This window comes from Lepus europaeus, chromosome 4 (assembly GCF_033115175.1).
Source record: "Lepus europaeus isolate LE1 chromosome 4, mLepTim1.pri, whole genome shotgun sequence".
NCBI classification, from domain to species: Eukaryota; Metazoa; Chordata; class Mammalia; order Lagomorpha; family Leporidae; genus Lepus; species Lepus europaeus.
In genome coordinates this window covers 77,818,215-77,838,490 of record NC_084830.1, presented here as the reverse complement: position 1 = coordinate 77,838,490, position 20,276 = coordinate 77,818,215, and positions in this window count along the sequence as shown.

Sequence of the window (20,276 nt, the reverse complement as noted above, 5' to 3'; positions counted from 1 at the left end):
TTTTATCTGATAAATAGCTATCTGGACCTACACAAAGTAAATTTCCATTGATTGTATTTTTCCTCCATGTCAAATTCAAAAGTTTCATTTTCTTTGAATTTCTAAAGTGAGTGTAGTCAAAACTCAAAATTACAAAATACATTGGAGACACTGTGGATTCTGTGTTTTGTCTTTTTTTTTTTTTTTTCTGACAATCGTCAGTTAATTTCCTGGATTTAAACTGAAGAATCTGCCCCTCCTGTGGTACCTAGTCACTGAAGTATCTGGGCAGGATTTTTCTCCTACCTTGCTATTCTCAGCCTGGTCCCCAGTACTTTCCTGTACTCTTGAGTAATTTAATGATCAGCCAAGTATTTGGGAAGGGATTTACTTAGCCTGAGCTCGGTGCTGGCCAGCAAACTCACACCCTCATCAGGGAGGAGCAGTCTTCACTTTCAAGGATAGGTCTCAGTGTTCATCTGTTTTTGGGTACTTGAAGAGTGTTCCACTTATTGTATATCTTAATACACAACTAGAGATTTGGGTAAAATTTTCTCTTATGTTTTGAATCAGTTTTACTAAAGTACCTGTATTTCACCCTTAATCTTGATTTATAGATTAAGAAAGCGATAAATTCTAAGTAGAATTTTTCCACAAGTATTCATGAAAGTATCCCATTATTGTATGCATTCTGCTCTTATTAATTAGAAATATACTGCCAGTCCAAATTTCCTTCTTTTTTAGAAAATCTGTCTTTTCCTTCTGGCTACTTTTATAATCTTCTCTTTGTCTTTGGGGTTCTACAGGTTCACTATGAAACATTTATGTGGGTATCTTTTTGGAATTGTTTGCTTTTCTTGAACTGGAGAGTTCATGTCTATATATCAGTTCTAGAAAATTCTCAGTGATTTTCTTTGTTTAATATTAACTCTTCCTTTTTTCTAAAAAGTTTATAAATTGTATGCTGATCTTTCTAATTCTGTTCTCAATATTTTTGAAACTTTCTTTCATATTGGTACATATAAAGATCTCCTGACCAAATTTTATGGATCTGAATTATTGTTTTCTATTTCAGTTATGTCTTTTAGCTTGCTAATATTTTCTTCAATATCATTTAGTTATTCTTGTGACTTATCCTGATTATTTTTGGTTTTCTGGAGATCTGAATCATGCCAGTCTCCCCTAAGAGATAGTAGGCTCCTTGAAAGTGAAAATAGAATCTCATAACTCTGCATCACACTGAACAGAGCAGCTCATTTGCAGGTGCAAATCAAATGCTAGTCAACAGTTCAACTTTCAATTTAACAAATTAATTTTCATTTCTAAAAATCCCATTTAATTTTCTTACTTGCTTATTTATTTCTCATGGCAATTTTTGTTTTTTAAGCTTTTGGTTAGTTATTTTATTACTAATTATAATAAATATATAGCCTCAATATACAGTTATTCAATTGTCTAAGTCCCCAATCTTCCTGTTGTTGTATGAATGTGTAAGCCTAAGTTTTGTATTATTCTTGCTCCTAATTAACCATTTTAAAATATATTTTATTTATTTGAAAGGCTGAATTATATATAGAGAGAGACAAACAGAGAGAGAGAGAGAGAGAAGGAGAGAGATCTTCCATCTGCTGGTTCACTCTCCAAATGGCCACAACAGTTGGGGCTGGGCCAGGACAAAGCCAAGAGCCAGAAACTCCATCCATGTCTCCCATGTGGGCAGCAGGGTTCGAGTATTTGGGTCATCTTCTGCTGCTTTCCCATGCACATTAGCAGGGTGTTGGACCAGAGCTGGAGCAGCGGGGACTTCAACAAGATCTCATATGGGTGCAGGCCGTGGCTTAACACATTGCTCTATAATGCTGGTCCCATAATTGACTGTTCTTAAATACTTCATAATTTTTAATTATGAGCTCATTTACACTTAGGCTTTATCCATGGAAATTTCATATGTGTGAAAGAAGGAAATGTCCCTCTAGAGTTTAGTGTTTGCTGAATCCTGATACAAATTCCATGTTGAGTGTAGGAGTTTATAAATAAAGCCAACAATGGAGTCAGTATTGTGACACAACAAATTAAGCCACCACCTGTGACAGCAGCATCCCATGTGGGCACCACTTCGAGTCTTCAGCAGCTCCACTTCCAATCCAGCTCCCTGTTAATGCACCTGGGAAAACAGCGTAAGATGGCCCAAGTCCTTGGGTCTTGCACCCTCGTAGGAGACCCAGATGGGTCTCCTGACTTCTGGCTTCTGCCTGGCCCAGCCCCTTGTTGTGACCATTTGGGAAATAAATTAGTGGTTGGAAGATCTCTCTTTCTACCTCTCCCTCTCTTTCTGTAACTCTGCTTTTCAAATAAATAAAATAAATTTTTGAAAGAATGCCATTAATTTAATTATGAAGTTCATTCTTTCATGAAGTCCAATCTTGAGGTTCTTATGAATAGATTATTATTATTTCAAACAAAATGTGAACATATCAAATCAAATTTATTATTATCTTTATTTTTTAAAATCTCTTGATAATAGCAGGTAGATTTTTTTTTCTAGTTTTCATTTTTACCAATAATATGGTCTGAGCCTTATGGAGACACCTTGTTTCCAACTTCCCATTTTATTCAGTAGTAAGGGCTCATCTTCTATTCCTCATGATCATTAAAATTGAAGCCCTTAGGTAACTGAGATGAGCAATCCCTCCCAAATTAGACACACATATCATCAACTCACATGTTTACCACCTTTTAAATTCCTTTATAAATATCTACCACTTAGGAATTTCCAATTTACTTATTGAAAATTCAACCATGCTTATAATCAATTTGTTGTAGTCTGTCCAGCATTCATATATGTTTTTAGCAGGTGAATTCTCTGGTGATTTTGAATTGTTTTGTTGTTAGAACCAGAATTACAGCTCATTCTTTAATTTATTCCAGCTTGGTTTTCATCCATATCATGTCACTGAAATTATTCTTGTTGGGATCACTAATACATTCATTTCACCAGATCCAGTGTGCCATCTTTTGACCTCTTAGGCAGAATTTTAGTATTATTTAACAAATTTAACTATTCTTTCATTTTTAACATCTTGTATCTTGGCTTAAGTGACAACAAATTTTTCTGGTTTTGTCATTTGTATTAGCTTAACTTTTATTCTGTGCCATCCTCTTGTCTCGGTCCTAGGCACTCTTATTTTTACATATTTTCTCCCTTGATGATATCCATTCCAGGGCCTTAAACAGTGTATTTATGACAATGATGCCCCAAAATTAACCTCTACCTCAGTCTTCTCCTTTGAACTCTATACAGATATATCTAGGTCTAGCCATAATTCCAGAGAATTGAGCTTATTTATTCAATATATTTGAACTTTATTAATTATTACTTTCTTGTTTTAGAGAAAAAATGCTTTATTCAAAATCAATGCTTGTTATAATCATCACAAATCTGTTCAAATACCTTGATAACCAAATCACTATCTTCCATAGTAAATTTATCTTTAGGATCCTGTGTTAACAAAATCACACTTGTCGGTCCTATTTTTCCATTAAAATTTTGGAAACATTTAAATTCTGTGATGTTTTGCAGCTCTCACACATAGACAAGCTATGTAGAAGCCAGTCCTGCATTGGGCTCGATGTACACCTCTCACCACTCAGAAAAGTTGAAGGTTCACATATGCAATGTCACATTGTCTCGGTCTGCCCCCAACAAACATGACTTATACCTACTGCCCCACTGAAATTATTAAACCCCATCCCTTTTCACATTCAAAATGATCCCAGTTTAGAGAGCAGTTTGTATGTAAACCAACGTATACCATTGTAGAAAGTGTGCTCTTACACAATGCTTGGTGATAAAACTTAACAAGTGGGGCCAGCACTCTGGTGTAGTAGGTGAAGCCTCTACCTGCAGTGCTGGTATCCCATATGAGAACCGGTTCATGTCCCAGCTGCTCCTTTTCAGATCCAACTCTCTGCTAATGGCCTGGAAAAGCAGTGGAAGATGGCCAAGTGCTTGGGTCTCTGCACCCACATGGGAGACCTAGAAGAAGCTCCTGGCTCCTGGCTTCAGATCGGCCCAGCTCCAGCCTTTGCAGCCATTTGGGGAGTGATACAGCAGATGAAGACCTCTCTCTCTATCTCTCCCTCTCTCTGTAACTCTGCCTTCCAAATCAATAAATAAAAAAATCTTTAAAAAAATCCATGAAGAACATTCCATAAGGGGCAAAGAGTCTAGATTGGTAAACTACAATCAAAGCCAAGGCCTGAAAGTTCATGAATAGGCAGATAATTGTCAAAGTTTGTACCTGTGGAATTGTGGTAAAGAAGGTATAAATTGAGGTCTTTAAAGAAAACCCAAAAAGGACATTTATGACAACAGACTAAACTAGGAGCACCAGCTTTTAGCAGACAAAACCAAGAGTGATCTATAACTGTCATTTACTGGTAGGCTGATAAAAATTTCCAGTTCTCTCCTTGCCTATTCTTTGTAAGCACAAAATCTTTTGAGATCGAGTGAATGTTAGAGTTCTTGGGTAATTTTGAGTCAAAGAAATCATAAGAGACAGAAAATGAAAACTGTTTACCAATATGAGTGGATAAAGAGAATTTCATGATTAACTGGGAAAATACAAGGGATATGACTGCATTGTTCTCCAAAAAAGAAAAACAATACAACTTCAAACCTTTATAATTCTTGTGTAAGACAGTAAAGGTATTTAAAGAATAACTAGTCAATGGCCAACATTATGGCATAGTGGGTAAAGCTGCCTCCTGCAACTCTGGCACCCAATATGGGGGCCGGTTCATGTCCTGGCTGCTCCACTTCCATCCAGCTCCATGTTAACAGCCTAGGAAAAGCATCAGAAGATGGCCCAGGTGCTTGGGAGCCTGGATCCCTGTGGGAGACCTTGAAGAAGACTGTGGCTCCTGGCTTCAGCCTTGCTCAGCCACAGCTATTGTCACCATCCAGAGTGAACCAGCAGATAGATTTATCTCTGTCTCTCCCTCTCCCTCTGTAACTCTGACATTCAAATAAATAAATAAATAAATAAATAAATCTTTAAAAAATAACCAGTCAGTAATGAGATAGGGAAGAAGCCTCCTGTACGTGGTATCTGAAGCAGCAAGACCTTGTCTCTAACCAGCCTTGTTAACATCCAGGTCTCCCCCAGTAAAGTCGATGGACAGGCCAGTGCCGCGGCTCACTAGGCTAATCCTCTGCCTGTGGTGCTGGCACACCGGATTCTGTCCCGGTTGCCCCTCTTCCAGTCCAGCTCTCTGCTGTGGCCCAGGAAGGCAGTGGAGGATGGCCCAAGTGCTTGGGCCCTGCACCCGCAGGGGAGACCAGGAGGAAACACCTGGCTCCTGGCTTCGGATCAGCACGGTGCGCTGGCCGCAGCGGCCATTGGAGGGTGGACCAACAGTAAGGAAAGACCTTTCTCTCTCTCTCTCTCTCACTGTCCACTCTACCAGTCAAAAAAATATAAAATAAAAAAATAAAGTCGATGGACAACCTGACTTACAAATAGCCATATGGAGATAGAAAGCCAGTTATAGAGATGTTTTCATCTCTGACAAGAAATCCGCTTTATGGAAGAAAATAAACAGGGAAGGACTAATTAGTAAGTGTAACACTGGCTTCTTAATTAAAATCTCCCTTTAGATTCAATCTAGTTCATGGAATGACATTTAATAATGTTGAGTTATAGTTATGAATGAGTTTGCCCAAATGTTTCATCTTTGATTAAGATAAGCATTGCCCATAGAGAAACATCCTTCCCAAGTTAAGTCATTTATGAATGGAGCTTTGGCAAATCCTTTTATTTTGGAGCTCAGATGTGCTGTGAGTATTTCCTAACAGAGAGTACCCTATCTACACATTTCTCAAAGAGCTACTAAGTAAGACCAGGTGTCTAACACTATCATCACACATTTCAACAATAGGTGTACACATAAATACATACATTCACCTGTATATTCATATATCACAAAAAGTTAGCCTTCCTTTTAGAGAGCTGCAAGAAAATGAGAAAGAGTAAGTCCTTATCATGTCTTCAAATGTAATAGATAAACAATAACACTACCATTTCCCTGTGATATCCTTTTGAAACTATGATGGACAATCTGTACTTGCATCCACTACAGGCACTTTCCTAAGAATGGGCAGAAGAATGAAGGAGAGAAAGGTAGTAACAAAGCCTTTGGTAAAAATGAATTTTCTTTTTCTGGAATCAGTTCCTTTTGATAAATAATATTATTGCCTGCGTCTTTGTAGCTACACCTCTATTCCACTTCACTTCCACTGTCATTCATAGAGATCCAATTGCCAGGGGAGACATATCCTCTGGGACAAGAGAGGCAACTCCTACTTCCTACCTGCAGTATAGGATCCAAAGATATTACATCAGATCCATCTGAATGTATTTGATTTCCTGGCATATTCAAGGTTGATCAGGCTTTGTTCGTTTCTACAAAAAATGGCATGGGGGGGGGTGGCGACGTGTGGCATAGTAGGTTAAGCCTCCGCCTATATGGCACCAGCAATCCATCACTGTGCTAGTTCATGTCCTGGCTGCTCCTCTTCCAATCCAGCTCTTTGCTTATGGCTTGGGAAAGCAGTGGAAAATGGCCCAAGTCCTTGGGCACCTGCACCCACATGGGAGACCCAGAAGAAGCTCCTGGCTCCTGGCTTCAGATAGGCTCACCCTGCCCATTGCAGCCATTTCGGGAATGAATCAGTGGACAAACTTTTCTCTCTGTCTCTCCCTCTCTATCTATAACTCTACCTCTCAAATAATTAAATAAAATATTTTAAAACAATGGCATCAAGGAGTAGCTATTTGTCACAGAAGTTAAGACACTACTTGGATGCCCACATTCCATATCACAGTGCCTGGTTCAAATCTCAGTTCCAATCATCTTTCTGCTAATGCTCACCCTGGGAGGCAACCAATGATGGCTCAAGTACTTGGGTGCCTGCCATCTATGTGTGATATCCAAATTGGGTTCCAAGCTTCTGGCTTTGGTCTGTTCCAGTGTTAGCTCTTGGGGGCATTTGGGAAGTGAACCAGTGAATGAAGATTTGTCTCTCTCTATTTCTCTCTCTCTCCCCCTCTCTTGCCTCTCCCTCTCTCCCTCCCTTTCAAATAAAGTAAAAGTAAGTAAATAAAAAATTTCCAAAAATGTAGTGCCAAGAATGACTTTTCTGATGAGGCCATAGTTAGTTGTATGTATATCTATTTGATGAGATCTTTAGGACCAGGGAGCATATTTTATTAATTATTGTGCCTTAAAATAAACATTTGTATAAGTCAAACTGAATTATCACCATGCCCTTCTTTTTTTAAGATTCATTTATTTATCTGAAAGACAGAGTTATAGAGAGAGGTAGAGCCTGAGAGAGAGAGAGAGAGAGAGGTCTTCCATCCACTGGTTCACTCCCCAGATGGTCTAAATGGCCAGAGCTGAGCTGATCTGAAGCCAGAAGCCAGGAGCTTGTTCCAGGCCTCCCATGTGGGTGCAGGGACCCAAGGACCCCATCTTCCACTGCTTTCCCAGGTCATAGCAGAGAGTCAGATCAGAAGTGGAGCAGCCAGGACAAGAACCAGCGCCCATATGGGATGCCAGCATTGCAGGCTGGTGCTTTAATCTGCTGCACCACAGTGCCGACCCCCACCATGCCCTTCTAATTAGTGTTTAGTTGCAAGAGACAGAAAATCTAATGCCAAGGGGCCAAAATTGTGGCATAGTAGTAAAACAACTGCCTACAATGCTGGCATCCCATATGGGCATCCATTTGAGTCCCAGCTGCTCCACTTCTGATCCAGCTTCATGCTAATGTGCCTGGGAAAGCAGCAGAGTATGGCCCATATGTTTGGCCCTTGCACTCACATGGGAGACCTGGATGGAGCTCCTGGCTCCTTTCTTCAGCCTAGTTCAGTCCTGGCATTGCAACTCCTTGGGGGATGAACCAGTGGATGGAAGACCTCTATTTTTGTCTTTCCCACTGTTTCTCTGTAACTCTAACTTTCAAATAAATAAATCTTAAAGAAAAAAAAGAAAAATCTAATGCTGAATGTTTTTTACCAAGAGGCAATTTGTTGATTGATAGAATTGATAGGTCCAATGATAAAATTAACTTCAATTGTGTCTGAACTCAAGATCTCAAAGGCTATCATAATAACTTGACCTTTTTGCTTAGTTCTTTTGAATATTGGACATTAATATATTAGGCAAGTTCTATCGTTTTGACCAGAATACTGAGACGAGATAGAAACAGGACTCACTAAATCAAGCCCCTTCTAACCGACAGGTATCCACCTCCATAACTGACTGTGTCTCCATCTCCACCTCCAGCTCCAAACAAATCAGAGCTGTGGACTATAGCCACAAAAGACCCTCTGCTGTCCTTGTAGGGACTTCACCAACCTGCATGCATACCCAAAATGGCCCAATGTGAGGGATATGTGATAATAATGAGAAAACACTACATTTTGAATGTGTCATTTGCAAAACAACAACAACGACCATCACCTTGTTCAGAACACCAAGGTTGGGGCAAAGCAAAATACTGTGTATGAAAGGGAACAAGCTAGAACTTTCGGCTGGGTAGTGCCATGTGCCAACAGGGAAGCACATGCTTCTCCAACCCCATAAAATCACCTGTTCAGCTCCAATTGAGGAGCCAGTCAGCAGAATTTATTCCTACCATGCTGTCTCCCTTATGTTTGATCATAAGCCCCAAATACACCTTTCCTGTGTTGCACTTTAGCCTCTTGTCAATTTCCGCTTCAAGTAAGCCAAAAAATCTGAGGTTGGTAACAGTATGGCTCCTGTATCATCAGTTCCCTGTCCTCCCAAGTTCAAGTACAGAAAATTAAAGGAAGTCTTTTCTAGTATCCCATGGCAATCTCTGAAGCTTATTCTAACTTGATAGGGTAAAATAGGACTGATGTTCATCCCTGAGTTATTCATTGTGTACACCAATGGAACCAGGGCAATGTCCCACACAGAGGTCTTGGATTATCCATCAACAATTTGGCATCATTTCCTTTTTCTATGCTCTCCTGCTAATGACAGATTTGGAAACTTAGAAACTACATTGCCTAGGACATTCCAACATAAATTCTTTCTGTGAGAGAACAAACTTTAAATTTGGAAATCAGAGGAGATGCTGACCACAGTTACCCCTGGTTCAACAGCAAATGGGTACATTGGCTTTGTTAGAAGAATAATGTAAGATTTGGATGGAAGATTCCAGGTATTCTCCTGGAAATAATTCAAATTTCGTGCTGCAAGCAGTCAAGATCATTACCAGATGTGCCATGATGGCAGCACTTCTGGACTTTCTGTCCTCTAGGGATAGTGTGCCTGACACTTCCCCCCATAATTCTAATGGTTTCATAAATCTTAAATACCTGTCTTAAATACTTCCTGCTCAAAGTTCCTACAGTGGTTTCTGACTTCTTCATGAACTTTTGTAAATACATCAGAGCACATGAGCTCATGCCATCCTTTCACATTGTCCTTTCCTCCTCCTCTCCCCACCGTCACTCACCCATCTGTCAGTCTTCACAAAACTTTTGATAGAGGAAGCTATCATTAGCCTCAATCTGTACATCAGGAACCTGGGGCTAGGGTAGGCTACAACTCTGCTGCAGTGTCTCACAGTAAATGACAAAGCTACCACTCAGATGTAGTCTATGACTGCTAGCCAAAAGAATATCTGCCTTCCACATAGTGTTTTGTGGAACTTATAGTCTATCTTTATATTAAAATAAGAATTGATTAGTATTACCCAGATTTCCCCAAGGCAACACAAAAGCCCCACATGTTGCAAGGCTTGGTCACCTATCACCCATGGCTTCCCATTGCTAAAGAATTTCCTCACTTGTGATTTCCCAGCTTCATCTGCATCTCCAAGGAATCTGAAATATTTCCTTCATTCTGGTCTCTTCCACAACCATGATTCTTAAATCTGATAAATCTTTCTTAAAATAAAAATTTTATGTAAAACTTACAGAAAAGCAGTTTCTTACTGATTAACAGACAGAATATCTGAGGCTACACACTGCCAGGTAAATTCACAGTTTTGGTATTTGACCAAGGACTTACATTCAACATAATTAGTATATCAGGTGTTTGGCAGATGCTCCTTTGATTTAAAAATCTAAAACATGGTCTAAAAATGGGTCATCACTGAATTATTAAGGCTCTCATTACCATTGTTGTGTTATTAGTATTGCTGTTATTGCTACTTCATGGCTTTAAAATGACTGAGATCATTAAGTAAAACAAACACAATCCAATGTTACTCCTTGACAATCATCTGACCACTAAAATCCATTTGATACTTCTGCTTGGACATATTATTTCCCCACGAGAAATACATATACACCCCTACTTCTTGGCAAATTAGAATGTAAGAGGAAGTGATATGTGCAATATTCATATCACTTTCATAAAAAAAGATCCATTGTCCTTAATTTATTTTCTTTACCCTTCCTGTGAGCTGGAACACAAAAGTGCTTGCAATCTGGATATAGAGAATTCAGTTATTTGCCAACCCAACAGCTCAATTTGGAGCATTTATATGATCTTATAAGAGAGGTAAAGAGCCCCTATTACTTTTAATTTACTTTAATTTATAACCTCTTTGTTCCAGGAGATTAAGCATTGTCCCAACTAATAATATCCATGAACTTCGAACAATAACAGAATGGACTGCATTCCCCTAAACTAAAACACACTGTAATCTAATACAACATACAATTGATCCTCATGATTTAGATTCTGTATTTGCAAATTGATCTGTTAACATTTAGTTGTAACCCCAAAGTCAACACTCAGGGCACTTTCACAGTCATTTGTGGATATGCACAGAGCAGAGGCAAAAATTTTTTGAATTGCTGGACAGACATGTTCCCAGCTGAAATCAAACAAGACAATGACTGCTCTGTATTCTTCTTCTTTTTTTTTTTTACTTTTATTTAGTAAATATAAATTTCCAAAGTACAGTTTATGGTTTACAATGGCTTCCCCCCCATAACTTCCCTCCCACTCGCACCCCTCCCATCTCCTGCTCCCTCTCCCATTCCATTCACATCAAGATTCATTTTCAATTATCTTTATATACAGAAGTATATACTAAGTAAAGATTTCATCAGTTTGCACCCACACAGAAACACAAAGTGTAAAGTACTGTTTCAGTACTAGTTATAACATTACTTCGCATTGGACAACACATTAAGGACAGATTCCACATGAGGAGTAAGTGCACAGTGACTCCTAATGTTGACTTAACAACTTGAAACTCTTGTTTATGGCATCAGTAATCTCCCTAGGCTTTAGTCATGAGTTGCCAAGGCTATGGAAGCCTTTTGAGTTTACCGACTTCGATCTTATTCCAACAGGGTCATAGTCAAAGTGGAAGCTCTCTCCTCCCTTCAGAGAAAGGTATCTCCTTCTTTGATGGCCCCGTTCTTTCCACTGGGATCTCACTCTCAGAGATCCTTCATTTAGGTTTGTTTTTGTTTGTTTGTTTGTTTGTTTGTTTGCCAGAGTGTCTTGGCTTTGCATGCCTAAAATACTCTCATGGGCTCTTCAGCCAGATCGGAATGCCTTAAGGGCTGATTCTGAGGCCAGAGTGCTATTTAGGACATCTGCCATTCTAGGAGTCTGCTGTGTATCCCGCTTCCCATGTTGGATCCTTCTCTCCCTTTTTGATTCTATCAGTTAGTATTAGCAGACACTAGTCTTCTTTGTGTGATCCCTTTGACTCTTGGACCTATCAGTGTGATCAACTGTGAACTGAAATTGATCACTTGGACTAGTGAGATGGCATTGGTACATGCCACCTTGATGGGATTGCATTGGAATCCCCTGGCACATTTCTAACTCCACCATTTGGGGCAAGTCCGATTGAGCATGTCCCAAATTGTACATCTTCTCCCTCTCTTATTCCCACTCATATTTCACAGCGATCACTTTTCAGTTAAATTTAAACACCTAAGAATAATTGTGTGTTAATTACAGAGTTCAACCAATAGTACTAGAACAAAAAAAATACTAAAAGGGATAAAGTATTACATTGTACATCAACAGTCAGGACAAGGGCTGATCAAGTCACTGTTTCTCATAGTGCTCTGCCTTCTTGTTTCAGCTGTCATGCTGTAAGCATGTGTTCTTTTCAGAGTATATCCAACACAACATTTTGCATATTTTGGTGACTTTTTGGGTTGTAAATTGAAGTGCTATGTGCAAGAGGTTGTGGCATGCCTTATGTAGAGTATACATGAGTTAGATATGCTTTGAGCAGTCATGAGCTACAGCACTGTTGACAATGAGTTCATTTTTCAGGAATAAACAATACATAAAAATAAGAAGTCTTTAAAGAAAAACACACATAACTCAAGGTTATGTATAGTTAGGCAATAAAATGTGACCAGTGACTTGCAGGAACCTAACCTTGATGTCCCTTCAGTTCAGTATTCACTAAGTCAGCATTTATGGGAACATTAAACAACACAATGAGAATTAACTATTTAGTAGCCTTGACTTTTACATGATATTATCATGAGGTCCCATGTTAAGTGGTATTTTCCAGGGGGAAAAAAATACCTACCAGCTTTCCTTATACATCTGGCTTAGGAGGAATACCAGATATGAAAACTTTGATCTGCCTGCCTTATGGGCAGTTTCAGTCACTAAGAGTGAGGATATAATCATAAACCAAGCACAATCATCCTACTCTTTCCAACATCCTTATAGTAGGGAAATATAAAGCAAGAAGGCATCCATTCCAATCCTTTCTTTACACATGAGGAAATCAATGCCCAGGCTAGAGCCACACAACTAGTTGGGAGCTAATAAAGCGAAAACTCAAGTCTCCTGGCTCCCAAACCAGGTCTGCACAAGGCTCGACAGGTAATACTATGAACAGAGAACAGATTCGTTTCTCAGTGCAATGAGAGGAAGTAAGTGTCTGATATAGTTCCTTGCTAATGGGCTGAGAAAATAGCAGATGGCCCAAGTTTGGGCCACTCATATGGGAGATCTAGATGAAGCTCCTGGCTCCTGACTTCAGCTTGGCCCAACGCTGGCCATTATAGCCATCTGGAGAGTGAACTAGCAGATAGAAGGTCTCTCTCTCTTTCAATTTCTCTCTCTCTCTCTCGCTCTCTCTCTCTTTCTCTCTCTCTCTTTCTCCCCCCCTCTCTCTCTTTCAAATAAATAAATCAATTAAAAAAGGAAGGAAGAAAGTGAATCGATCCCAGAAGTAGAGATAGCTGGATGAAAATCCAAGGCCAGAAGGAGCAATGTCCTCTTTCAGAGGAGCTCTGCACTCCTTTACCCATCTCACTGTAGCCTGTCGTGCTGAGACACCGCAATTTCCCCACCATCCTGATTATAGGTTCTTACATCCCCGTCAGGGCTGACAGTCAACCTCTAACCTTCTATCTGAATCCACCAAAGAGTCCTCATTCTTTGCAACCCTCAACTAGTTCTGTGTCACTGAACTTGTCCATGTTACAGCAGATAAGATTATTTTTGCTGAACAGCAAGAGCTCTATGTCTTGAATCAAGAAGCCATGACCCTGAGCCTGGCTTGCTGCCTGTTTTCCTTATTTGAACAAGGCATTATTTTTTTTTTTGACAGGCAGAGTTAGACAGTGAGAGAGAGAGAGAGACAGAGAGAAAGGTCTTCCTTTTTCCGTTGGTTCACCCTCCAAGTGGCCGCTACAGCTGGCGCTTTGCAGCCGGCGCGCTGTGGCAATCAGAAGCCAGGAGTCAGGTGCTTCCTCCTGGTCTCCCATGCAGGTGCAGGGCCCAAGGACCTGGGCCATCCTCCACTGCACTCCTGGGCCACAGCAGAGAGCTGGACTGGAAGAGGAGAAACCAGGACAAAATCCAATGCCCTGACCGGGACTAGAACCCGGGGTGCCGGCGCCGCTGGTTGATCAAGGCATTTTAAGTGACCTAATTTTAAGGAGCCAAACCACTTCCTCAAATATTATCATTGGCTCCATCAACATTTAATGCTGCGCACATGGAAATAGCAATACCTTGATTATAGACCATTCATATTCTATAGTTTGTTGTCAACTTACGGAGCATAGTTATTTGGCATATAGATATTCTCCAAATGACTCTCTCCTTAGGAATGTTTAAGGATACTCACCACACTGAGAGAAACAGAAGTACATTCCTGAAGATTGAACTCAAGTCTCCCCCAGCAGCATCTGTGATGAGAGGGTGGATCCAGAAAGCTTGGAAGGGAAGTTCCTTGAGGACAAGAGCCTACACGACAGGTATCAATCACAAACAACTAATATAGTGTGGACTTTTTTGAAAATATTAACTCACACTGTCATTTCAGTATGCCACAACAATGTCTGCACGATGCCAAAAACATCCAGATGGAATCAGAGAACTCAGCCGCCACCACATGCTTCATCTGCACCGATGTCTTATGGAGACAGCCAGCATGCATCTCTGGGGCCGGCAAGAGTTGCCAGGCAAGAAGCCAGAGGGAAGAAATATCGCCAATATATATTTAAATTAAATTAATTAACATTTATATAACTCTCTACACAATCTAAGTAAGTTCTATTAAACATAGTGTCTCATTTAATTGCAACAACCACCCTATAAATTAGGTATTATGCTTTGCCCAATTTATAGGAAAAAAAAATGTAAGGTTCCCCCAAATTTATATCACACAGCTAGTAAAGAATGAAACCATGACTTGAACCCTAGTCTTATGTAGTCAACAACTGTGATTAAAGGATTACTTAGGTCAAGAATATTGGATTACAGTGAAACCACACCCTTGTACTGTAACTAACGCCTTTGTACATAGCTGTGATGCTTTGTATTGCATTATAAACACACACACACACACACACATACACACACACATACCCCTACACCTATACATACACCTACACATATATCACTTTTTCTATATTCTTAGAACTGGGAAGCAAAACAGAAAAGCAATACAACTGAAGGATAAATTGGATCTATTTTAAATTCAGTAAATTTTGTTCTCGGAGGCCTTTTTACTGCAAATATGAGCCCAAGCAGGTTTTGCACACCTTCGTAGACCTTCTACACCTAACAAGGCATATGCTTTAGCGAAGACAGACAATCATAATGCAATATGTTTTTAAGACTCACAGGTTGACAACGTGAGGCAAGTTGCCAATTTTGCATTCCGGAAAATTATTCTAAGCAATGGGACTAATTTAATGGTGTTATTTCCCAGAATGAGAGTTCTCGGTTTATTCTTATTTCCAGAACCTATCAGACAACACCATCCTGTTTCACCTTTTTTTTTAATGGATACACTTTTTATTCACCTCAAAAGTCCAAGTCTTGGCCACAAGTATCCACTCAAGTGGTTTGATTTAAATGGCAAAAAGATGTGAATACAAACATAGCAGTAGTCTTGGAATTTCCACTTTCTACAGATTGAAAAGAGCAGAAGCAAAGTTTAATTCAGACCATAAAAGAAAGCTGTATCAGTTGAGAGACACTATAGCCATGTGCAGTGAGTTTATGAAGTTTCATTGCAATCAGGAGATAAAAATGGATGAATTTATGAAGGGTGCAGCCACTTACTCATGAACTGGAGTAAATACATTTCCTGAAACCTAATGCCTCAAAACTGACTCTCATATTCAGAGCAGACAAATCTTCCTACAACATCAGTCACCTCTGAACAACTTAAACTTCTGCCCCCTGCAAGATGCTTTTTGATATCAACAGATATTGATCTCTATATTCAACTTTTGCCTGGGTTTCCAAATTCCACCTATCCAACGGGTTCAGATAAAACAAGGCTCTATGTTGTATCTAAGCAGACAAATTTGGGGGTGATTATGTACTGCATAAATCACAAGCTACATAATTCAAAAAGAACATGCAAGTATTATCCATGCCCTGGTTACACAGGTGTTAAATTTTGATTACCCAATGTAACAGGAATTATAGATGTTAGAATTTCCTCACTCTCCATAACCATACACATGAATAGATACCCTGTACCCTCTTCAGAATGATAGATCTCAGTGTCGAGCATTATCATCATCTTTGAATGCAGAAGTCCCTAGGTGTCCTCAGGGGATTTGTTCCAGGACTCAGCAAAGTTACCAAAATCCAAGGGTGCTCATGTTCCTTTTATGGAATGATAAAGTATTTACACAAAACCTACACACATCGTCCTATATACTTAACTCATGCATACATCACTTATAAAACCCAATACAATTTAAATAGTTGTTGGGATGTATTATGTAAGAAATAACAACAGAAAACTTTGTGTATGTTCAGACTTTTCAAAATTTTTACAAATATTTTTGATAGTTGTATCTGCAGATGCAGAACCAACAGTTAGGAAGGACCAAAATACTTCAAAAATACCATGTTTTAAATCAAGAGTTAGCAAACCATGGCCACTGTGCCAAATGTAGCCTCTTTTTATATGGCTGTGACCTAAGGATTGCTTCAATAGTTTTAATTGTTTTGTAAACAAAAACAAAGAAGATTATGTAACCAAGACTGTATGTGGCTTGAAAAGCTTAAAATATTTGCTATCTGGCACTCTTCGGAAAAAGTGAAGTGACTATTTTAATTGGCGAGTTGCGGGGCAGGCGTTTGGCACAGTAATTAGGACTCCACTTGGGACACTCATATTCCACGTCTGAATGCCTGGGATTCAGTCCCCATTCTGCCTCAGATTTCAGCTTCTTGCTACTGCACACCCTGAGAGGTATCTGGCAATAGCTCGAGCACTTGGATCCCTATCATGCTTGTGGAGGACCTAGGCTGAGTTCTGGGCTCTTGGCTTCGGCCTAGTGCAGCCACAGCTTTTGTGGACATTTGAGAAGTGAAGGAACAATTGAAAGATCTCTCTCTCTCTCTCTCTCTCTCTCTCTCTCTCTCTCTCCCTTTCAAATAAATATATTAAAAAATTTTAAATGATGCGTTCCAAATAAAATCATGTAATTTGTCTAATGAAGGTGCAACACAACAAAGCCACATACCTGAGCTCAGGGAGGAAGGCTTTTATCTCTTAAGATTGGCAGTGGCTGCCTGAAGTGCCATGTAGAGAATTCAGAGGCCACACACAAGAGCCAGAAAGGTTGCTATCACGAAATGGTGAAAACCCATAGATAAAGGAGGGCAAAATAGGGGTACAAGTTCTACACATTGCTATCCCAGCCTTAGCTCCTATGAGATTTATAAAGCATAGTTAGATTTATATATGCAATCAAATATGCAAGAGTAAGAAACAAACATGTTACCAATTCAAGACGACATAAGCAAGGAGCCAGTCCTGGCCTGGAACATATCATGCCACATGTTCACTGGATGACTAAAATTATCACTGTAGAGCCGCATACATTAAATACTGAGACACAGAAAATCCAGGTCATTTTTCTACTGGGCAACTTCATGAGGGTGAAAGTTGTAGTTCAGGGGCTCTGGGAACCCAGGACTCTGCCCTTGAGCTTCACAGTCAAGCATTTAGACCATATTAGCAAATATTCATAAGTAACACAGGAGTGTTAACCACACCCAGGGAACACGGCCTGGCTGGCTGCTTCTGATCACAGATCACCTATCTTTATGTGCCAATTCTCTTCTCCTACCCATGAAGAAAGAGAAAACCCATCTGCAAAGAGGGAGGCCACTTCTTGGGTCTGCAATTTCTATAGTGAGACCAGTAAGTGGATTCCTTTTAACTCTGACAAGGACGCAAGCCAGAAGCACAAAGTCCCTGTCGTACTCGTTTCAAAAGCACAGCATGGTATATTTCTGTGGCATTGCTTCAACATGTATTACCTCATCAATTCATTTCTGAAAAAGTCAAAATAGTGGAGGCAGTCTATTTTGCCAACATTTTGAATCAAAGCTGTTTTGAGTTCTTCAGGCACCAGAAAGCAGCATTACTTAATGAGCCGCATCCTCTCCCAGGCTGGGTGCAGCTTTCAGGTTCCGAATGGAACACAATGTATTCATTCACTTGTTCTTTCATTCAAGAAATACTAATCAGGAGTGGACTGGCTATCAGATGCTCTATTAGATTCCAGAGGCACAGGAGTGCTCAAGACACAGTTGCTATGTTGTGGGGATAGAAATCGCAGCTGCATCTATTCCAGGTTCTTGCTTCTGTTTGACATAAGAATCCAAAGCAGGGACATAGATAAAGTGCTAGAATGGAAGCAGGATTTATTTTTAAAAATCAAAGGAATGTACACATTCAGACATGAATGCACGCAACCCTGAGAAGAATCACCAACCAAGCGGAGGGAAATGTGCCCCTACCCAGTGCAGTCACTCCTTTGTGGGGGTAGGTGAAGTTTGGGCAGGGTTTAGTGTGTGTGGTGATCCATGGGACAGAATTACGACATCACCATGCGGACCTCAGTTTACTTCTGTTCGTCATGGCATTTTCATGATGGAAGAGGCTAAAGTGCATCATGGGAAAGTGAGTGCTGAATTGGTATGCAAGAGGGTGGAGTTAGGGGTGCAGGGCTAAGGCAGAGAGACTGCTGGAAACCTCTCAGCTCTCTTGTTCCTCACTAACTCCCTGACTAGTCTGTATCACTTGGACTCAAAATCTAGGAGGAGGGGCCAGCGCTGTGGTATAGCGGGTAAAGCTGCCGCCTGCAGTGCCGGCATCCCATATGGGTGACTGTTCGAGTCTGGGCTGCTCCACTTCCCAGCCAGCTCTCTGCTATGGCCTGGGAAAGCAGCAGAAGATGGCCCAAGTCCTTGGGCCCCTGCACCCACAAGGGAGACCTGGAAGAAGTTCCTGGCTCCTGGCTTTGGATCGGCACAGCTTCAGCTGTTGCCGCCAATTGGGGAGTGACTCAATGGATGGAAGGCCTCTCTCTTTCTCTGCCTCTCCTTCTCTCTCTATGTAACTGACTTTCAAATAAATAAAATAAATCTTTAAAAAAAATCTAGGAGGAAAGGCAGAGGAGTCTGCAAATAAACCAAGGGCCAGGTGGCAGAGCTGTGACAAGAAAAGTGTGGGGTGCCGTGAGAGCAAAGAGAAAGGACGCCTCATCCAGACACATGGGAACAGGGAGTCAAGGGGGCTTCCCGAGGGGTGGAAGCCAACATGAAACTCAGAAAAACAAGAAGCCAATCACTTCACTGGCACCAGCACCTGCGTGCTCAAGGCAAAAAATATCTAGGACACTCTGGATATCCAGAGGGTAGTAGAGACTTGGAGGAGAGCCGGTTATACAAGAGACAGCTTTGGGTAGAACTACAGAGAGCTGTGAACAGCTATTTAGCACTGATCGACTTCATGATCTACATGTATTTTTTTCTTCCCAGACCCATTTTTGGGGGCATGGGGTGCCTGGAACAAGATCTGGGATGAAAGTGTCCTTTCTTCAATATATTTCATGCTTGCCCTCTTAGCAACAGAGTGAGGGAACTTCTCCCTTGTATTTCTCCACAAACCACCAACAGCCAAGACAATCTAATGATAGATTCAGCCCTGGGAGTCAGGTTGTTTCAGTGCCAGAACAATTGGAAACAGCCAAGCACCCTGATAAAAAATCCTCCCTTTTCAGCCTTGAATCCCTAAGTAATCCTATTTTACCTGTCCTAATCCCTGACACAAAAGAAAAACTCCCTGGGGGTGAGAGGGTTCTTGGTATGCCCTTGGACCTGCAATGTCAGAGACACTCCTTAGCATGCAAAGCTAGCTCACCGCTGTTGTCAGGTCAGGAAGGACCAAGCTAAATGCAGGAGGCAGAAACTTCAGCTGCAGTGAGGCTTGGAAAGGAGGACAAAGAAAGAGGAAAGGGAGGTCACCTGGTGGTGTCCTGTTTGAGAGGCTGGGGCTGACGGCTCAGTGCTATTTTAGAATTTGGTCTGTCACACCAACACAACACCCTGCCTTGCAGCCATCCCCTACTGGGGTTGGGGGGGAGGGGGAGAATTAGGCTAATTATGTCTCCAAGGCAGGTATTCCCCTAGTTAGGGGAGCACAGACCTAAGTAGGAAAATTGCTATGGAACAGAAACTGTGGGTCACAATGGGTTGGCAGGTGGGCAACGAATGCTTTCAAAGCCCGTCCTCCCCTAGAGGCTCTGCGGTCACATTTCAGGATGAACTCTGAGAAGCAGGACACAGGACCCGTAATTGGGGTCAATTATGAGGCTCACGTGTTGCAGGCATCGCGGCTGGAAGGCATCCTGGTGGGCAACTCTCACCCCCATCTCCTTAACCCACAGAGGAGGAAACTGAGGCCAGGGAGAGGCTTCCCTGAG